The sequence below is a fragment of the Bemisia tabaci genome, chromosome 9 (genome assembly GCF_918797505.1).
Source record: "Bemisia tabaci chromosome 9, PGI_BMITA_v3".
NCBI lineage: Eukaryota > Metazoa > Arthropoda > Insecta > Hemiptera > Aleyrodidae > Bemisia > Bemisia tabaci.
In genome coordinates this window covers 40291773-40312297 of record NC_092801.1, presented here as the reverse complement: position 1 = coordinate 40312297, position 20525 = coordinate 40291773, and the positions used below count along the sequence as shown (strand labels likewise).

General features: G+C 42.6%; 1 protein-coding gene and 1 long non-coding RNA gene across 11 annotated transcripts in view; one reads left to right on the top strand and one right to left on the bottom strand.

The window, feature by feature from the left end:
- LOC109036850 (uncharacterized) overlaps nt 1-20525 on the bottom strand; it is a 217477-nt gene that overhangs the window by 192328 nt on the left and 4624 nt on the right. The window lies entirely within an intron of this gene.
- Nucleotides 8646-13207, top strand: LOC109029771 (uncharacterized). The gene is made up of 2 exons (XR_002008648.2): nt 8646-12071; nt 12476-13207. It is a non-coding gene; the product is annotated as an uncharacterized lncRNA (long non-coding RNA).

The window sequence follows — 20525 nt, the reverse complement described above, 5'->3', positions numbered from 1 at the left end:
GTTTATAAGTAAAAAAATGTGAAAAGCTAGATTTTCCCATCTCTCTTCCTTTTATTTAAAATTCATCAATATCTCTGGTTCCTTTCGCAGGGCATCATTCAGCAGCGGGCTGATTATTGAAACTGACAGACAAAGCGATGGACAAAGAAGACATAAGGAGTAAGGAGCGATCCTATTCCGCCGAGCTAAGGAAGAACGCCGCATGAACATTCGAGAGTTGCCAAATTTCCCGGATAAAACATGTAATTTTTACGAAATCTAGGTATATTTTTCCTCAAAATTTTCAGATATTTTAGATTTGATTGCGAACAAAATATTCTCAAAAGTTGGAGGAAAAATATTTGCAATTTCCCGAGTAAATTTGTATCTTATCAGAGGAAATTTGGCAACGCCCGGAGATTCATACGTCGTTTTTCTTTATGCCGCAATCACACGCTGAATAAAGGAGCTGAATAGGGCTTGAATGCGGAAGTCATCGGCCCGATGCCTGAATTTTGCGCGTCACGCGCAAAATTCAGCAACGATTCTCAGTGCTCAACCATCGGACTAATGTTGAATTTGTCTGAACCATTCGAGTAGATTTGATACACATCTGGATGAAAATAACTCGAATTTACTAAATTTCAGCCGTTGGGCGATGACTGTTGACTTCCACATTTAGCTGCTAAATTCAGCGTGTGATTGCGGCATTAGCACGGCAGTCTTGGTGGAAACGATGGACTAACCGTCGCGCGTCGGGTCTCTTGTCGGTTGCCGTTATTAGTCCATTCGCTATACCTCCTTTGTCTATTAGAACCACCCGCTTCCACCAATAGGATCCCTCCATATTTCTTCGGTCTTCTTTGTCTATAGCTTTGTCTATCAATTTCAATAATCGGGCCGCAGCTCTTTTTTCCAACTTTTAAAGTATCTCGTGAAGGCGTGACGTAACGCGTCCGGGTGAAACGGGCTCGGGGCGAAAGATCCATTTCGTGCTCGGAATCTGAATCGATCGATGTCAAAACCAAAAACATGTCATCGACCCTAGAATACAGGCATTTTCATGGACTCCAGGGCTCATCAGATAAATGACTAGTCCAGTGTTAACATCTACGGATCCAGCGTCGAAAACAGACAAATCTCATTCGGACCACAATAAAGCCGTGCTATTAAGATTTAATGGCTCTCAGGTCCCGAGATGATTCTCGCTGGTTTTTAAGTTGGCAGGACTGGACTTTGCCCGATCCAACCGCAAATAACCGGGTTGCCACTGATTTTAGAAAATATAATTCCCTGGCATAATTTTGGTAAAATTCGCTGACAATTGAGGATGTATCAGATAGTTAACAAGACAGAATTAGAAATAGTTTTGAAGCAAAATTTGTTTTCCGAAACGTCTGGGAGAAGGAGACTAATTTCCGTTCAAAATGTTTCTCAAGTTCTGCGTGATCTCTAGGAAAATCTGATATTTCAAACCAGAGATGTGAAAAAATTTTCAAGTAAAAATACGATTCGAGAGATGGAATGTTGCAATTTTTAAATTCAGTTAGTGCTTCTGTCTCTGAATATCAAACGGTTTTCGATCGGAAGAAACGCGGACGATGCAACAACATATCTCCGGCAATTATGACATTCTTGGACCAACTCTAGCGCAGTAGCCCTGGTTTACGATGCGCTGCTTCGTTTTTTTTTCCTCTCTTTTCATATTTTTTCTGCTTCTAACGATCTCGTTAACGGGTTATTCCCGATTTTGTCACGTTTCTTATGGCCTATAAAAAAGTGAAAAAGTTAAAACGTGAGGGGGAAAAAAAAAGAAAAAAATGACGCGAGGAAACATAAAACTACAACCGGCGCCTCGCATCGTTTGCATCGCCCACTGCCCTCGCAGCGGATCAAGCAGGTTGGCAAGAGCGGCATTTCTCCATTCGTGCTAAAAAATCGATTCTAGTCAGGGTACCTGACCCCTTCGAGAATCGATTCAAATCCATAGCTTCAAATGGAGAGAAAACAATGTCGCCAACGTAGAGGCACGCTTTTGACGAAAAATTGCAGGAGCGCAGAGCGCACGGTCCAGGTCCGATGAACTTTTGCCTTTCTGGAGGGAGCTTTCAGACGAGCTTGCGCGCGCACGCCTCGGAAGCGGTGATAAAAAACTTACTGCACCCACTCAGCGCGCTCGCCAAGCTTAAGATTTAAGAATCTTGGTCAATAAACTCATGTCCACGCTCGTCCAAAAAAGAAGAGACCTCAAAATTCAATACATTCCAACATGCAAGGGTGCACACAGGGTTGCAACAACATTTAGAGAATGAAATTTCATGACATTTCCCTGACACATTTGGGTAGGTAAAAATTCCTCACCCTTAAAAATAGGTCATATGGCCAAAATGACATAATTCAGAACAGTTTCCAGGCAAAAATCTGAACGTCAAAACCATTCTAGAAAGCTAATGAAGGTAAATTAACAATTTGTCCCCGACACCTTTGTCATTTTCTTTGACATTTCCAGGTTTTCCCTGACTTATTAAAATTCCCTGACATTTTCCGGTTTTCCTGGTATTCCCTGACTTCGGGCAACCCAGTTTTGAGTAAAATTACCTGAATGTTGATGCTATGAGGCCAAAAAGACATAATTTGAAATAGTTTTCAGGTATGATTTGTTGCTCTAAACGTCAACTCCATTCCAGGTCGCTAATAAAAGAAAATTAACAATTCTTCCCCGACACTTTCGTCATTTTCCCTGACCATTCCTAATTTTCTCGGCGTTCTCCGATTGTGGCAACCCTGTGCACAGAAATTCATTGTTCCCGATTTTTAATTTTTTTTCGTAGTGGAAGAATCGAGTTCGTGCGGCTCTCTTTTTCGCTAATCCATCCGATTCTGTAATCACTTAGGCAACCTGGCGTCGTTAAAATGGTCGTCGCTGTTTTATTTTTATTTTCTCTACCTTTTTCTATCTGCGAGTGCGAGTCTCTTCGGCGTGACCATTGTTGTTATTCGGCTGCGCGGAAGAGTGCCGCATGCCGTGCTGAGCGAGAACCGCGTATATCCCACGGGAATCGTATGGAGATACGCGTTTTTTTCATTCAACCGAGAAGTGCGAGTGCAAGGTGCGTGACGGGACGAGGGTGGTGACCGACGCGGAAAAGGCGCCGTTGCCAGCGAACAGAGGCGGGTCCAGAAAGTTGGCAACATCGCTTTCTTGAAATTTGGCCTATGGAAATTAATCGATTCTCGGAGAGCCCGGGATTGGGTGGCTCGTTTTGGCACATTTTTCGAAATTAAAGAACGGGTTGCAAAAATTTCGTGCTCCCAACCGTCCTAAAACGGCCAAAAAACCGGAAAAAATCAAAATTCCCCAAAAGACGGGAAATATTATTCCCTGTCCTTTTCTTGACAAGAGAGAAAAAATCCCTAATTTTTCGACACGTTTGAACTGATTAGAGGTAGGTAAGAATTTGTTTCATGTTTTAGGAGTATAGTATAATACATAGTGCAAATTATATGGAGCCTAAATTAATAAGATATACATGGATAATGAAGATATTTTTTCTTCATTTTTAAAGTATAAAGGACATCAGCAGAAACTTTGGTGGAGATCTCCGGAAGAGTAAAATCCGTGTTTTTCAATTTCCCTGACATTTCACGGACACCAAAATAATTATCTGACATTTCCCGCTTCTTCTGGTTGCTAGACACCCCGCGAGAGCCTACGGTGACCATGCAAGCGACTGTGAAAGCATGATTCATGACCGGACTATCGCCAGCGATGCTTCTGACAATGAATCTACAAATCGTCGAGGTCGGATTGAAGTTGAAGCGTGTCCGAGGAGCTGTCCCTTGCGACCAGGGTATCCAACCGGAGGGACCAAAATCGTGAGGGAACGGGCATCCGGCCCCGGAGGACCATAAGTCGACCGAGTCGCTATTCTTCATTACACATACGCATCTTTCATCTTTACAGCTTTCGTTAGACATACGCGCTTTTGACTCAAAGGGCAGGAATGCGACCTTGATGCGCTGTTGAGCGGCCGGCGCGGCGTCCCGAGTCAGAGGTCGCCAGAGCTTTTCGTCTGGCCTCTCGCAATTAGTCAAGCGCTCAAGCTCGGAGCCCGGGGACAGGGTCGGTGGCGGGGGAGGGGGAAGGGTCCTGCCAGGGCTCGGGAGAGGTCCCGGGGTCGCCGATCGATCAATTGTTTCAGCGGCCGGGCGAGCAGTGACCTTTGGACCTGGACATGCCAGATAGGAATGTCCCTTTTGGCACCACTAGGAATTCGAGACGGATGAATCCCATACGACAGAGAGGGCATTACTCCAGTAGAGAGCGCCATTTTTTCAGAGGAACACATCATCTGTACTGCCCAGCTAAGGAAGAGCGCAGTACTCAGGGTTGCCACAACATTTGGAGAAGGAAATTTTCTGACAATTCCCTGATTCCCCCGACACATTTCGGTGAAATTCTCTGAAAATTGAAAAAAATGCCTGATTTTTAAAGAGACTTAGTTAGCAATATAAGAACCACCCGTTTGCACCGATAGGATCAATCCATTTTCTCTCTGTCCTATTCGTCTATTTCTTTGTGTATCAATTTCAATTATCAGCCAGCGCAAGGCTACAAGTCTTGACGGCGTGGAATTCTCGTCTGATGCGTCATTTAAAGTCGTTTAAGGATTGTCTATCTCGGGGCTAGTTCGAATTCCGTCGCTCGACGAATGGACCATCGCATCGCCGCGCTCGCGTCAGCTCCAATTTGAATAAATGACGTTTCAACTAGTGCCGCGGGCGCGTGTTTACAAAACAGCCTAAAAGTTTCTCCGAACACATTTTTTCTTTCTGCCACCAGACAGGCATGCGAGCGTTCGAGGACTCGCGAAAACAAACAGACCGCCATCGGACCCAAATAAAAGTGCGCTACAGTCTACAACGGACCAGAAGACCAAGTGCGAAGCTTTCTGTCGCATGTTTCGTGACTAACGTGTCATGAAAAACACAATTCGCGCAACGGAAATTATGTAACAGGGTTGCCACACAATTTGGAAACTTAAATTCCCTGACACTTCCCTAACACACTTTGGTGAAATTTCCTGTCAATTGAAGATATGGTAAATGGTTAAGAAGACATAATCGAAATTAGTTTTCGGGCATAATTTATACTTCGCAACCTCAAACACATTTCAGAAAGCAAATAAAGAAGATATGACAAATTTTCCCCGACATTTTCGTCACTTCCCCTGGCTGTGGCAACTCCTAACTGAAATATGCACGTTTTCAATTCACTCTGATTACGAGGATTTTGATTTCCCTGCTCACAAGAAAAACAATGGTCTATTTAAATCAAATCGCGCACTATAATAACAACTGTGGCAGACTTCTTAACCGAGCCAGTTCCTTCTCCGCCTTGTGTCAAAAACGTGCAGCAGCTAAGGTTGCCATCTCTTTAGACCACTGAGACCTTTACGGTATCGTCAAGGGCGCTCTTTGACTCACGTATAGACTTTACGGCCGTGCTAAGGAAAAACGCCGTAGGAACCTTCAAGCATTGCCAAATTTCATTTGATAAAATATGAATTTTCGAGAAAACTTAAGAATATTTTTCTTCCAATTTTGCAGATAATTTTGTTCGCCATTCCAACTGAAGTTCCTGAAAATTTCAGGAGAAAACATTCATACATTTCCGTAAAAATAAACACTCCATTGGAGGAAATCTGGCAACTCTCAATTGTTCATATGACGTTCTTCCTTGGCACGGCAGTTTGAGCCAAGATTTTCATTGTTTAGGCGCATTTTGCGTACGTCGCCTGTCCGATTCGACCGCTGAGACCTACCTATCCTTCAAACGGTTGCAAACGATACACCTAGAAGACGTCAGAGCGTCTATAAAAGTCAGAGATGAGTAAATGGCAATTTATACGGATTATAAGTACCCTAAGGGATTTGGACAATTTCTCAAGATTGAAGGATATCTCTGAGCCAGGATTAAGGTGGAAGATGTTCAAGTACACTCGACGGTATTAGACGGCACTACGAAGTGATGTCACGGAAAATGATGGGTGTGTTTCTGCGTGAATGTATATTGGAAATGATTTATTCCCTCGTTCGTTGGGATACGGCAACTTAGTCGATAATTACCGCGAAAACGTTTCGCCTTCGCCGAAAGCGCGAGTCGGAGGCCTGGAGCGAGGTGATATCACAACTGTGATGGACGAGGTGATCTCATCGTCCGATCGCCACGCCGCTTCTTCGGGCAGAACAGCGCAACCGCCGCAGGAGTCTGGCACGACTTGCCATGTTCTTCCCGTGAGATTCATTGACTCGTCATTGTACATGGGCGCCACTGGCGACGAGGAGATCCTGCGCTGACACACTGACCCACCCACGAGAGATAGCGCCACTCGGAACCTGGCGCTTGTCAGATCTTCAGATCCATTATCGCGCGACATTGTCACTTCCTGTCCATGAATTATGAGTGTCTTGTCACGCTTTGAGCAGGTGTCATATCCATCATGTGTCCCGAAATTTACCCCACTCGGAAAAAATAGAAAATCTTTTTCATTCATGGCGTCAAGAATACAAGAATAACAATTTAAACGGCGAGTAACAATCCTAATGGAGAATTTGCACACAAAAATTATATTGCTTCATCTGAAAGTGCCGAATGAGCTGAGTTCGCAGTATTTTTCATATGTTTTTTTATTTTTTTATTTTGACATTGGCATTTGGAAAAAAAATGATTTAAAAGTGAGAAAATGTGCCGCCTTACTTATGATGTCATCTGGCGGCATTTCCCACTTACACACATGTAATTTAGCAGAATAGGTTATTTTGACGTATCTCCTCTAATGATTGTTGAATTCATGAACCAAGGGTATCCTCGTGCTCAGTTCACTCAGTAGATTCCACTTAAACACGAAATTCATCAAATTTCAGACCCTTGCAAATTCTCCATTTTCACATAAAACCACCAAAACGTTTCGGCTGAAAACTCAGCCTTCCTCAATTGGATAAAAACAGTTAAAAAAGTTCAATAACCTAAAAACTGAGTAAACTTAGTGACCTTTAAGGTCTGAAAATCTAAGACTTCAGATTTTAAATTTTTTTTAATTGTTTTTATCCAACCGAGGAAGGCTGAGTTTTCAGCCGAAACATTTTTGTGGTATATAAGTATGTGGAAATTAGCCTCGTTACCGGTTTTTAAAATAGCTATTATTCTAGTGTACTTCTAATGACGGGCTGCGGAGCATCAAACCTATTTCGTGGTGTCAAGAATTCTTGTTTCTTGGCCAGTCCTAGATTTTGCTTCATCTCCGAGTAAAAATTCCCTAAAGAATTGGTTTACCAGGATAATCCAATCAAAATAATTTTCAAAAGAGTTCATATTCGTCGCAAAATACAAGGACACCATTTTCGTCGGATAGAAGCGAAAGTGAGCGAACTGAAGTGTATGCACGTTCTGGCGCCAAAACAGAAGCAGAAAATTCAACGAAAGTGGACAAATCTAAAAAAAATTAGGTCAGCGTAGAAATGATTTGGTCTGGAGACACCCGTGCCGCGCCTTTCGTCGCGACAATACTTGAGACATAAGATCGAGAACCAATCGATAAATCTGTAAGAATCCGGGGGAAGTTGGGCAATTTGTTTCCGTCTACTTGGTTCCGCCATTTCAATAGCTTCCTTCTGTACGGATCGCGACTCCAAAGGACACTCAGAACACCCGATCCGTGACCGATTTTCCTGATAACATTGAATTTCCTGATAACACTGAATTGCCTGGTGCTTTCCGGATTTCAATAACGACCGACACTTTCTTTACGCCTACAACAGAACAGCAACATTCCCTGACATTTCCCTGATTTCCGTGACACATTAAGGTGGAATTCCCTGACAATTGAGGATGTGACGGATGGTTAAGAAGGCATAATGGGCCTGTTGCATGCAAGAGATACAGCCGTGCGAATAGACTTTTCAGAGGTTAAATGACACGAAAATTACGATGGTCACATTAAAAAAGTCTGAAATACACTCCTTACTGCGCAATTTGCGTTGTTAGGAACGCGCTTTTTCAAATTTCCCGCGTCTGGGGACAGTTTTCCAACGGAAAAAATTAACGGCAACTCGCGGCTATTTCCGGTCAACTAAAACTGACAACATAACCTAAAAATCGGAGCTAGTGATATCGTGCAATGAAATGTAGAAGGATTACAAGGATATTTAAAAGTTGATCGATTTGGTTACCGCATAAAGCGTATATGGACCACAAAAAGAGATCACGCCGGGTTTGTTTACATACTGAAGGAAAAAATAACAACAACAACAACGACTCGGCATCTTCCGGAAATCACCGAGCCCACCGTTTGCTCGTTTCCGGTGATTAGAAAACTGCCCCCAGACGCGGGAAATTTGAAAAAGCGCGTTCCTAACAACGCAAATTGCGCAGTAAAAAGTGTATTTCAGACTTTTTTAATGTGACCATCATAATTTTCGTGTCATTTAACCTCTAAAAAGTCTATTCGCGCGGCTGTATCTCTTGCATGCAACAGGCCCATTGAAAATGGTTTTCAGGCATTTGCTGTCTGAAACCTCCAACAGATACTAGAAAGCAAGTAAAGCTGGTTTAAAAAAATTTCCTGGACATTTCTCGGTTTTCCCTGACTGTTTAAAATTCCCTGACAATTCCCGGTTTTCCCTGACTGTGGCAACCGTGTTTATATCTAAACCCACCGCAAGTGATAATCGCCCCAACCTGAATCCTCCACCCGGCCATGCAGCGATAAGAGGGAATAAATCGCCACTCATTAATTGTAAGACTAACAATTAAAACGAGATTGGCAACACTGGAAGAGGGAACCAAAAACGTTGCCCAGGGTGCGGTTCGGGGGGCGGGGCGGGACAAGCCTTCCCTGAAAGGATTAGCAACATGCAGAGTCCCAGCAACTTCCAACGCGAGCAAGAGGCCAACGGACAACAATCAAAACTGCTCGGATGGGCAAAAACACGTAACTACCGTGGAAATGCGGTGCAGGTGCGCTGTTCCACCACCAGCCAAGCACGGCAGTGGAGGACGACACCCGGCACAATGGAACCTGAGCTCCCGGCCTCGCACAGGGGGCCACCATCAGCTCCAAAATTTACTTACGTCCCGTTCCCGGGGATATTAGGTGAACACATAAGAATAGTAATAATCAGGGGTGACCGCCTTGCGGTCCAACCCTCTGCAAGCTTTTCGCGCTTCGGGCGTCTGACGATTTTATATTTTACAGTACGATGTGGAACGCATTTGGCAAAAAGGAACCAGCGCGATTATAGAGTAGTAAAAATGTTGCATCTACAAAATTTTCTATGAAATTCCCAGGAACGCAAATTTTTTTGCTTCCTACCGAAAAATGGTCAATTTTAAAGAAAAATAATTGTGTACATTTATTGAGTATTTTCAAAAGAAAAGAAGCTGCTGCACAATTTTGGAAACACTGTAATCGCGCTGTTTCCTTTTTGCTGTATGCGATACTGATGATTACAGACAATAATTTTCGGAGGCCCTGCACTGCTGTCTTTCCCCTACTTTCATGCTGAGGAAAAACGTCATATAAGCCTCCGGACATTGCACAAAATTTCCTTAGAGAAAGCACGAATTTTCGGGAAAGCAGGTACACCTTTCTCTACCAATTTTTCAGAAAATTGTCTCCCAATTCCATCTAGAGGAACTGGAAATTTCAAAGAAAAATATTGATGTCTTTCCTCTAAAATAAATAGTTTTCGAGAAGACCTGGCAACACCGCAGTGGAAATTATGTAAACATTTTCTTTTGATTTGCAGATAAATTTTTTCGTGATGATATCAAGAGTCTGAAAATTTCAAGGAGGAATACTCATGACCCCGTGTAAAAAGAACGTTTTTTCGAGAGAAAATCTGGCAATATTTTGATGTTCATACGACGTTCTTCCTTCCTCGCAAAGTGGCCAAAGTGGTTAATTATCGGCAAAATTATGAAAGAGGCGGTATTGTTCCTTAGCCTGGAAAAGCGTTTCGGGCCTCCCTTGGGAAAAGAGCTGGGAATACGGTTCTGTTTGATTTTCAATTGGTAAGCAATAAAGAACTCATTCAATCTCTGGCTCTTCTAAAAAAGCACCATCCTGCATAGGGAAACCAATGACATGTGTGTTGTTTCGAAATTGAGCCAGAAATAGTGGCTCCTCGTTGCAAAATGTAATCGAATTGAGCCCGGATAGGACGCCGCCGCTCCACTGTGTTGAGGCGGCGGCGGGCAGGTGAGATGTCGCGGGGGCGAGAGAGGGGAGGGCGGGGAGACCTGGAGCGGGGGGAGGGGGCTTTGAACCGAATCTTGTCCTTAACCTTGGGCCCGCGGGATGACGTTGGAGCAGAGGCATCAACATTGAACACGGGCCCGATCCGCACGGATTCTGCTTCGGCCAATGATTCGGGTCCGTCCAGCAGTGGGTCCATTGTTGGGTCCATAACGAATGACCTTGATCGATACTCTTAAGATACAAAGTTATCGATCCAATCTTATTCGATAACGATTCAACAAATGACCCGCTCGGACATGGCTACATGCAACCGATTGATTCCTCACCTGGACCGCGTTAAGCAGAAAGGAATCAAATAACATTTACACGAAAAAATACTCTTAATTCAATCCGATTTTTCCTTGAATCGAAGAGCCGAGCCTCTTGCTTCAGGCAGATTTCCTTTTGATCCAAGCAAAAAGACCGATTGAATCAAGAGTTTTCTTTCTTGTCAATGTTTTTAAGAGTCTGGACTCTAGATTCAAGCGAATTTTTTTCCCAGTGCAGTTGTGCGGATTTTCGTGCTAATTTCAGTGAATTTTCTGCATAGTACGAAGTAAATTCCTTCAAATTTTCAAGGGAATCCGCACACTTGTTCTCTGATGAATAATTAAATTGCCGAGCTAAAGGCAATAGCTGATGCGGCTTGGTTCCTTTCTGCTAAACGCGGTCCAAATGGACGTATTTATGCTAAAAGGAACTATGTTACAGGCAATACCTATGCACATAATTCTTTTTAGCATAGATAGTCCAAATAAGGGTCGCTTAATTGTTTTTCCCTGACACTTTCGTCATTTTTCCTCGCATTACCAGGTTTCTTCTGACTTTTTAAAATTCCCTAAAACATTTCCCTATTTTCCTGGTATTCACTGACTGTGGTTACCCTGCTCATTTTAATCTCATCCGTACTAACGGGCTGTTTGAGGAGCCTTAGGGTCGGATCTATAGTATTTTCCTAACAATCCCTCTCCCTCGAGTCCAATATAGTTTACAATATGATTAAGGGAGCTTCAAGGAGGTTCTCAGCATACCTCGAATGGGTAAATTTTTGCAAACCTCACATCCACTCATAAAGTTGAAAATTCCGTTTCGGAACGACGACATGGAAATGAGAGCGTAGATTAGAGGTCGCAGTGCTTGTCACACTATTTTTCCGTCAAAGAGGCCAGAACGCGCGCAAGCCCCATCAATCACTTTAATGGGCACGTTCTGATAACGTGAGAGCTTGACAAATTCGTCCGGTGCTTGAAAGAGCCCACATCAGTCCCTTTATTCACGGAAAGAGGCGATAATTGATTGCGATAAGTAATCAACCATCATTTTTACGACAAATCCTTCCGGTGCCAACAATATAATTGGACGTACCTATTTCAATCGAAAGGAACTATATCAATAGTTAATTAAGTCGAGCAATAGATATAGTTCTTTTTCCTGACATTTCCCTGATTTCCCTAACACATTATGGTGAAGTTCCCTGAGGGTCGGTCCATGGTAAGGTCAACCTGAGGGTCTAAAATTGAAATACAGTGAAACTTCTTTTTGAATACATTTTTGAACGGCAAATAACTTCTAGTTTCCGAAAATATACGGGTTTCGCGATTTTTCTTGTTTATTTTGTGTGTTTTTGTTTGTTTTATGACTTGGTGCTGTACAGTGTATTTTAGGTCTGGAAAAGGTGTAAGTTGGCAGCACTTTTTTACTGTTCCTGGCTCACAACTATTTGAAGTTATGTTTTGATCTCACAAAAAACATGACAACAAATACGTGCTCGCAAAAGTTGGATTTCTAAAAGTAAGTACTTACGAGTTTTACTACTTTGAAGTTGGGTTCATCAAATGTCCGGCCCGTTACGCAAAAAGATGGTTTTCTTTTATTTGTTTGCTTATTTTTGCATATTTAAATGCGAATTTTTGGATTCACTTTGTTCTGATAACTCAGGTTCTCCTCAATTTTTTTTTCAATTTTTATACCTTGTGAGATGTTGAAAACAACATACTTAAAATGTGTCCGTCCCGTTACGTAACGGGCCGGACAAGTATTGAACTTCGCTATTTATAGGCACAGTGGGTTCTAATTTTCAGGATTATGAAAGGGCTGTATTAGAAACATCAGAAGAACCTTATTAGACCTAGGAGGTACTTAAATACCTCAAAATGTTCACTTTCTTGGATTTTAAAGCAATTTTGTTGTTTCAGGTTTTAAAAAATGGACATTTTTGCAAACCGGATGCAGAAGCACCGCAGAAAATTGAAAGAGGACCTAGCTGCCTATAAAGCCCACCTGGCTAAAGAAAGGCTGAGAGACAAGATTAGGAAACAGCGAAGAAGAGAATATTTAAAAAATCATCCATCAGATGCGGAGGCTGTTAAGAAGAAAGATGCAGAACGGAAGCGCCGCAAAAGAGCAGAACAGAAATTTTTTCATTTTTTTTTGTTTTTTATTGCCTTAAATGCAATTCTTTTTTTTAGTTATTTGTCTACTACGTTTAAGATAAAATTTCAACCTCTGTTCACAATTTTCACTAGTTATATTGACAATTTTATTCAAGCGACAACCACTAAAAAGTTTTAAAACTTTTGAATCCACCGTTTACGTTTCGAAACAAAATTTAAAAACACTCAAGTTTTTCTGTTCCGCCCACTCCATTTATTCCTATATTTGTTTAGACATAGTATAACTTCTCATTTATTTGATACTCACACCGTGCCATTGAAGTATTACTATTATTATTATTATTTTTGGTACTAGTTACTATTTATTTTTCCTCGAGCTTTTGTTTCTTTATTATTATTTTCTTTGATGTTTCTGCCAGTAAAACATTAATAAAGTTCAAATTTTGATTTAAAAGAAATCTTAACTGTTTTAAAATCATTTTCATATCCTAATAAGTAATAAAATTTATGTGCAGGTGGATGGGGAGCTGGAACTGTTATCAAAGAAACTCGGAGAAAAGAAAGCGTTCGGCTTCCAGGGGATAAAGAGTTCATTTTATTTTGCTTTATATATTTAAAAACAAAAAAAGAATAACTACTAAGTAAAGGAAAAAAGTAGGTTCTGACTCCTATAATGATAGCGTTCAAAATTTAAGTAACTGCATTAATGAACTGTCGCTCTTAAGCGAGTAACAGTTCAAGTTATTGATTTAAGAGAAAAGTGTCCGACCCGTTACGAGTGTTATTTTGACTATTATGCTCATAATTTTGTTTCCAAGTTAACAAAATCGTATTAATAACTAAAGGATTGAGTGTTGTGGGTTGAAAATTAATCAAAATAATTGAAATTTCGGGAAAAGAGTAAAAAATCAATAGGTATGTACAATTTGCTACTACTTCTACAAGCTGCAAAAAATAAAAATCAACAAAAAATTGCATTTTATCTATCTAAATTAATCAGTCAGAACCTTAAATTAATGCATAGAAAAAATTGGACCAATGTATGATCATATACAGATGACTTTCAGCCGTAAAACCATGTGTCAGTCGTACTCTGTCCGGCCCGTTACAAATGCTGTCCGTCCCGTTACGCAGATTTTTCAATTTTTTTTATGCTTAATTCAATACTTATGAAAATTAGTTTAAATAGCATAGTACCTTGAACCCTTGAGGACTATATACATTTTTTGTGGATTTTTTACATGGTAAAATTCGCTGAGTTATTCAATTTTCTCAAGGGAGTCAAAACTCACTTCCAAAAACTGTCCGTCCCGTTACGGCTCTATTTTTGGTATAACTCCCTTAAAAATTAAAACAAAAAAGTAAGTTCGTACACTTTTGGAAATAACACACTGAGCTCTATCTACTGGTACAATTTATTTTAAATTTATGTGATTTTAAATTCATTTCTTTATTACTCAAAGGCGTGCGGTTGTCCGGCCCGTTACAATGGACTGACCCCTGACGGTTATGGATATGCCGGATGATTTGAAAGATGTGCTTAATTAGAAATAGTTTCCAAGCGAAAACTGTTATTCGAACTGTCAAACCTGATCTGAAAAGTAAATAAAGGCCACTTATCAATTTTTCCTGACATTTGCAGGTCTCCCGTGACAATTCCCGGTATTTCCTGGCCGTGGCAACCCTGTGTCCACAAATCCCGTGTTTTAACAATACGGATTTTTAAGTAACAGCCAGTGTTCAGAACTCACAGGCGCCAACGCGCCAAATGCGCCTAAGAGATCGGTCATGGCGCCTAGAAAATGAAGAATCTGCGCGAACGTAACCCCTTAAAGTTGCCCCCGCCCCCCCCCCCCCCCCCCATAGAAGTTAAAAAGTTGCCCTTAAAGTTAACAATCCTAATTTTTCTGTTAGGCAATTTTTTTAAATTTCGACGCACGGCATCGGATTCCAACTTTTCACTAAATGCGCCGTGATGTATAGGCAATAAGTCAATTTGGCCCCTAAAAATCGAGCTTCGTGGGCCACATGGCCCCTGAAACTCAAAGGTGAGTTATGAACACTGCTAACAGCCAAATCTACCGGTGCATTAGAAGTAACTGACGCTGGACTGAAAATGACTAACAGGGCGGCTGCATCATGGATGCTCGGCATGAATCCTCCCTAACGGAATAAGGAAGTGACGCGGGGAAAAACGACGCGAAAAATGATGAAGGAATTAGAAAAGGGAGCATAAACACGAGGCATTTTAAACCGGGGGCCATGCTCCCATCGTCGCTCAAGATATCCCGGAATTCAGCCCGAATCCCTATCGCGGGCAGTTTTCCCACCGCAAAAGGCAACACTGATCCGCGATAGAGCCTGGATATTCATGAAAAAAAATTTACTACTTGCAGAGACTGTTCGGTCGGGGGAGAAAAGAGAAATGAGGGGAATGTGGAAAAAAAGCGAATCGTAAAACTGTATCATGCAGCTCCGCCGTAATAGCGAGGAGAGCAGTAAGTGCATACTGGGATGAACCTCAGGACACATGAGAACATGTGCTAAGCGTGGCTCATACAGAAATACACTTACTGCTCTCTTTGCTATGACGGCAGAACTGGAGCTTCCATAAGATGACAGTTCAGAGTCTGGGTAATTTTTTTCTTTTCTAACAGAACGACACCTACAGACCCCCGCTACGACGCTGGAGCACCCTTTCTCCTTCTCCTGTCAGAGACACTTCAACGCCTACAATGTTGCCAAATTATTCAAGATCTAACGGCAAAAAGAGGATACAATACTGATAATAATGAGCTTCTTCAGTAGTTCCTCTGATTTATTTTTTTTTAACAATAATAGCATACAAAAAATACTTAAGATCAAAGTTGCGAACTATGAGCTTCTATTTAACGCGCATCGCAGAGACATCCAGGAAGACCGAGGCAGTTGTGCGGATTTTCGTGTAAATTTCAGTGTTTGTACATCATGCGAAGCAAATTCCATACATATTTCAAAGTAATCCGCCCGAAAGTTCTCTTGTAAAAAAATGAATTGCCCAGTTAAGTTTGGCGATACCTCATGTGGTTTGCTTCCTTTCTGCTATACACAGCACAGTACAGTTATACTTCAGGGTGTCTACTAAAACAGGCTGGCCAAAAATCAGTCCTTCAGGGTACTTTTTCATTGCATTTCCTAGAAATTCACTACCTCCTCAACAGATAAATTCAGTACTTTTTCAGTACTTGTTACTGACGCAATGCGAAAAAATAAAAAAATTTGAATTTCTCGCTTAAATTGCGACAAATATGACAAAATTCTTCCGCACTTTCTCAGTACCGGATCGCCCTTCAAAAATCAGTACTAAATCCGGACTTTCCGGAAATGCAGGACTTGTAGACGCCCTGTACTTTGACGATTTCTCTAGATTCTTTCGAGCGGGCAGCTGCACGGACCATGTCAAATTTTCTCCGGTGCAGAAACCAATCCCTCCCACGTGATAACCCGGCCGGCGGCACTACAATCGAGCATGCGAACAGACTTAGAGCACATGCCGCCGCCGCCCCCCCCCCCCCCCCCCCCTCCCCCACCAAGAATATCTCTTGCTGAGAGGAAAACCGACAGGAGGATTCAAACCTACCAACATTGATTCGAACGAAACATCAGAAGAGGTCAAGCTTGAACTTCATGCCGAAAATCCCGAATTTCCGAAGTTGCATGAATTTTTGTACTGCCGTGTTAGGGAAAAACGCCGTATGAACATTCAGATGTTGTCATATTTCCTTCCATAAACCCCAAATTTGCAGCGAAAACTATGAATAGTATTCCTCTAATAGTCAGACCCTTTTGTTCGCAATTTCATATAAACTATCTGAAAATTTCAAGGAGAAACATGCATAAATTTCTTCGGAAATGCATTTGAATACGGGGAAATCTGGCAACATCTGAAGGCTCATACGGCGTTTTTCCTCAGCACGGCAATGTAGGCCTCAGGGCTGATGCCAGAATGGACGGTGGCGATTTCAGCCAGTTGGCAACAGTGCTAATACTCCATTCGAATACATTGAATATTTCAATAGTACCTAGGGAGGGCAGCCTGTCTCGCCTGGAATCGATTGTTTAACATACATTTAAATAGAGAAAATACAGCGTTGCCAATTTGCAAGAATCACCACTGGCAACGGACAAAGTGGCTTTTGATTGAAATACGGCCGTTTAGAGGGAAGAGGACAGAGTTGCGGACTTAGCGAAAGGAAGATTCGACGGCGTGGTGCCGACCGCCGCGCCCTGGCCGGGAATGCAACTAGGAATCGTGCCCCTCCCCCCCCCCCCCCCCCCGGGGGGCGGGAGGGGCAAACAACTTTCCTGACGCGCCGAAAGTTGCACTTAGGACGAGAAGGAGCTAGTTAGCACCGGGTCGCACATGGCCCCTCGCCTAGAGATTGAACTATCAAAAAAATTAATGTTCGAAGAAAGCGCCCTGAGAAAAAGAAGCGAACAACACGTTGCCAAACGACTTCCGCGGAAATATACCATGTCCGTTATTCGTGGAAAACGACTGCGACGACAGTGACACCGGAATTCGGGCCGTGGCGCAGCGATGCCAGTAGATCTAGATCTCTGGGTCAACCATGTCCTATTATGCTGCCGTGCTAAGTAAAACCGCCGTATGAGCCTCGACACGTTGCCAAACTTCCTTTCGAAAAATCAAAAATTTTCGAGAAATCGTGCGAGTATTTTTCTTCAAACTTTTCAGAGAATTACTATCGCAAATTGATCTAAAGTCTCTGAAAATTTCAATGAAAAATAGTCAAAACTTTCCTTAATATAAGTATTGGCTAAGAGTGTATTTGGCAACATTCGAACGTCCATACGGTGTTCTTAGCATGTCAGTATTGGGATTCGTCCGCGAAATCCTCGCGTTTCAGCGCCGATTGGCAGCCTCGCATCCTAGGGGTGGAATGCCTATTATTCCTTGGACCTAGGACCTGGACAGGTAATTGTACTTATAGGTTAGCAGTCCAAGCGAAACCTCCACACAGGATTCGGAATGTCTGGGTCCTGCGCCGCCTGCCTCGTCTTCAAACGTCACCTTGCGGCCTTGACGCGGCAAAAACCCCGGAAGGACCATCATTTGCTGCCCAATTTTCCCCTCTATAAAATAACCATTAAGGTGATTCAATGGACGTCATATTCTGTGTCAGAACGACATGCGATATCAACATGCGACAGCGCATCGATTAGTTCCAGGTTTTCACCTAATACTCGCCACTTTTATCAAATTTTGAGATCGCATTTCCTTCCTCACCAGACTACAGGATTTACTTATTAAATTTTAAGTACCTACAAACTAATCCAACGTGAAGAAGGCAGGGTTTTTTTCAGAGGGAAAAAAATATCACATTCGGGTGCAGTTTGCACATCAGTATCTAACGCAATATTTCTCCTCTAAAAATTCCTGCCTTAATTACGCTGAATTTGGTTGTCAAATTTCGTAAAAGAATTACAAGTCTGACGACAACAGAAATGCAATCTAAAACTTCGATGAAAACGACAAGAAGCTGGAACTAATCAATGCGCTATATCGTATGTCCTTCCGACACAAAATATGACGGCCACCAAAACACCGCATTAAGAGAAAGTTCCAAAGTTTCTTATGGAGATCAGACGGAACGTTACTTTAAAATGTGAGAGAAATTCCGCCTCCGCGCAAAACCAGAGTTTCTATAATGCCTCAATTTCCCAAATCTTGGCCTTCCCCAGACCTTCGATGAAAACCTCATTTAACCTGCGATTTGCTTTCTCTAGATTCTTTGCGCCGACAATTGCAATAAAATGGACGAATTCTTCAGCCATCTCCATTTAAACCTGTGCTGAACAATCGATCCTTGTCGGAGCACCCGACCATTGGCGGACCCAGCAAATTAGCAACATTGTTTTTCTCCATTAGAACCGAAGGAAATCTATCAATTCTCGGAGGGGTCAGGTGCTGCGACAAGAATCAATTATTTATTATTTTGGAGGGAATCCGGTGTTGCCAAATTTCTGGTACCGCCCCTGCACCAGACCCGACCGTTCCGAAAATTAATTCATTAGCTTAATTTAAATAGAGAGAAAATAATGTCGCCAACTTGCTGTAGAGAGAAAACTCCGAGCAACCGACGACGCACAGTGGATCGAGTCAATCGGAGAGGTCAGACATGAAATTGTTTTCGGAAAATGCAAATTTTGATGTTTATTTCGTCACATTTGAAACTTTAAGGGGTGCTGCCAGAAGAAAATTTCACGAAGAAACCAACGGAACCACTTGAAGAACCTCAAAGTTTTGTATAAATGGAGCTAGAGGCGCTTAAAGTTTCCAAATTTTGTCCGACCTCTCCTATTGACTCGATCCACTGTGCGACAACACGACGCCGGCGAAACTCAAACGAGGCAAACAATTCGGAGCAACTCGAGATGCGGCTCGAGTTATGGCGTGCATTTTGAGCGCCAACGCAAAGGACCGTTCAGGAATTTGAGGAATCTTGAAAAGTGCGGGCCCGGCTGCATTCAAAATGGCTCAATTTAGAACCGGTTGCTCACTTTCAGAACAACTCACCACCGTCTGTAGGAGGCTCGAGTGCAAACTCCGAGCTATCTCCCAACCTAAGGATAAACACCTTACTAAGTTCCCAAATTTATTCACACAGCCACGGGAAGTTCGGAAATCGTCACATTGTGGCCAAAGTATCACAAGCTCCATGAAACTTTCCAAAGTTTCCGCCGCCATTTTATTTCTTTACAGAGACATTTATGGTTGAATCTGTTCGAAAATTTCGCTGCTTTTTTTCGGCAGCGCAGAGGAAATTCAGTGACATTTTCGTAGAGCAATTTCTCTGTAAAAAGTGAAATGGCGGCGGAAATATTAAAACGTCGCATGGCGCTTGAGATACTTCGGCCGGAAGGTGATGAAATGAACTCCTGAGCGAGATATCGACAATACAGTATCGAAAGACCTTCAGTTAATCGCTTCGTCGAAAAACTCGACATCCCAAGTTCAACTTGGCATCGGAAGAGAGTCTGGATGAGAGTTTTGGGGTTTCCCTCCCCCCAACCCCCCTCCCGAAAGGGGTGAAGGTACCCCAGCGGAAAGAACCGGCCGAATCCCGGAAACGGCGGTTTACGAACGCCTCGTAAAAGATTCCCGGAGTAAAACTTAGATTCTTGGGAAACTCGAACAGCCGGCCATTGTTGCCACGGTTTCCAATAGTAATTTGATTCATTGACATAGGTCAGATTAGAGGAAAATACCGATATTTTGCACTATTTGGCGACAATGCAGCTGGTCTGGGTGCGACGCGACGAGCGACACGAACCAAAACGTTCCTGATTCGACCCCTCGACAGACCCCTTTCAAACACACCCCCCCCCCCAACCCCTCCTTCCCTTCGGCACCTCGACAAGAGGAGGGCCCTTGGATGGTGACGTCATTCACCGTGACTGTGGCGAGAGGGCCATAGGTTGAGGGGTGTCATTTAACGCATTGAACCTTGGCAATAGCCACCACCACCACTAATATCATGTCACAGAGAGGCGAGATATCGTCACCTTCCGGTCAAAGTATCACAAGCACCATTTACGCCTGGAAGCCATGTAACCGGACATCGCAGTGTTTTTTTCATATTTTAAAGAATTCACAGGTGTCAGCAATTTGATAACATTTCGATGTTAAGTAGGTAGGACCCACTAGGGTGGCCCAAATTTGGCAATGTCAGAATTTTTTTGGTCTTACCCCCTAGAACTGTTCCATTTGATCAAAAAACACTCTCTGCCAAGTTTCAGCCAAATCGGATAATATTAACCCGTGCCGACAGAGCCATCTTTTTTATTTGGG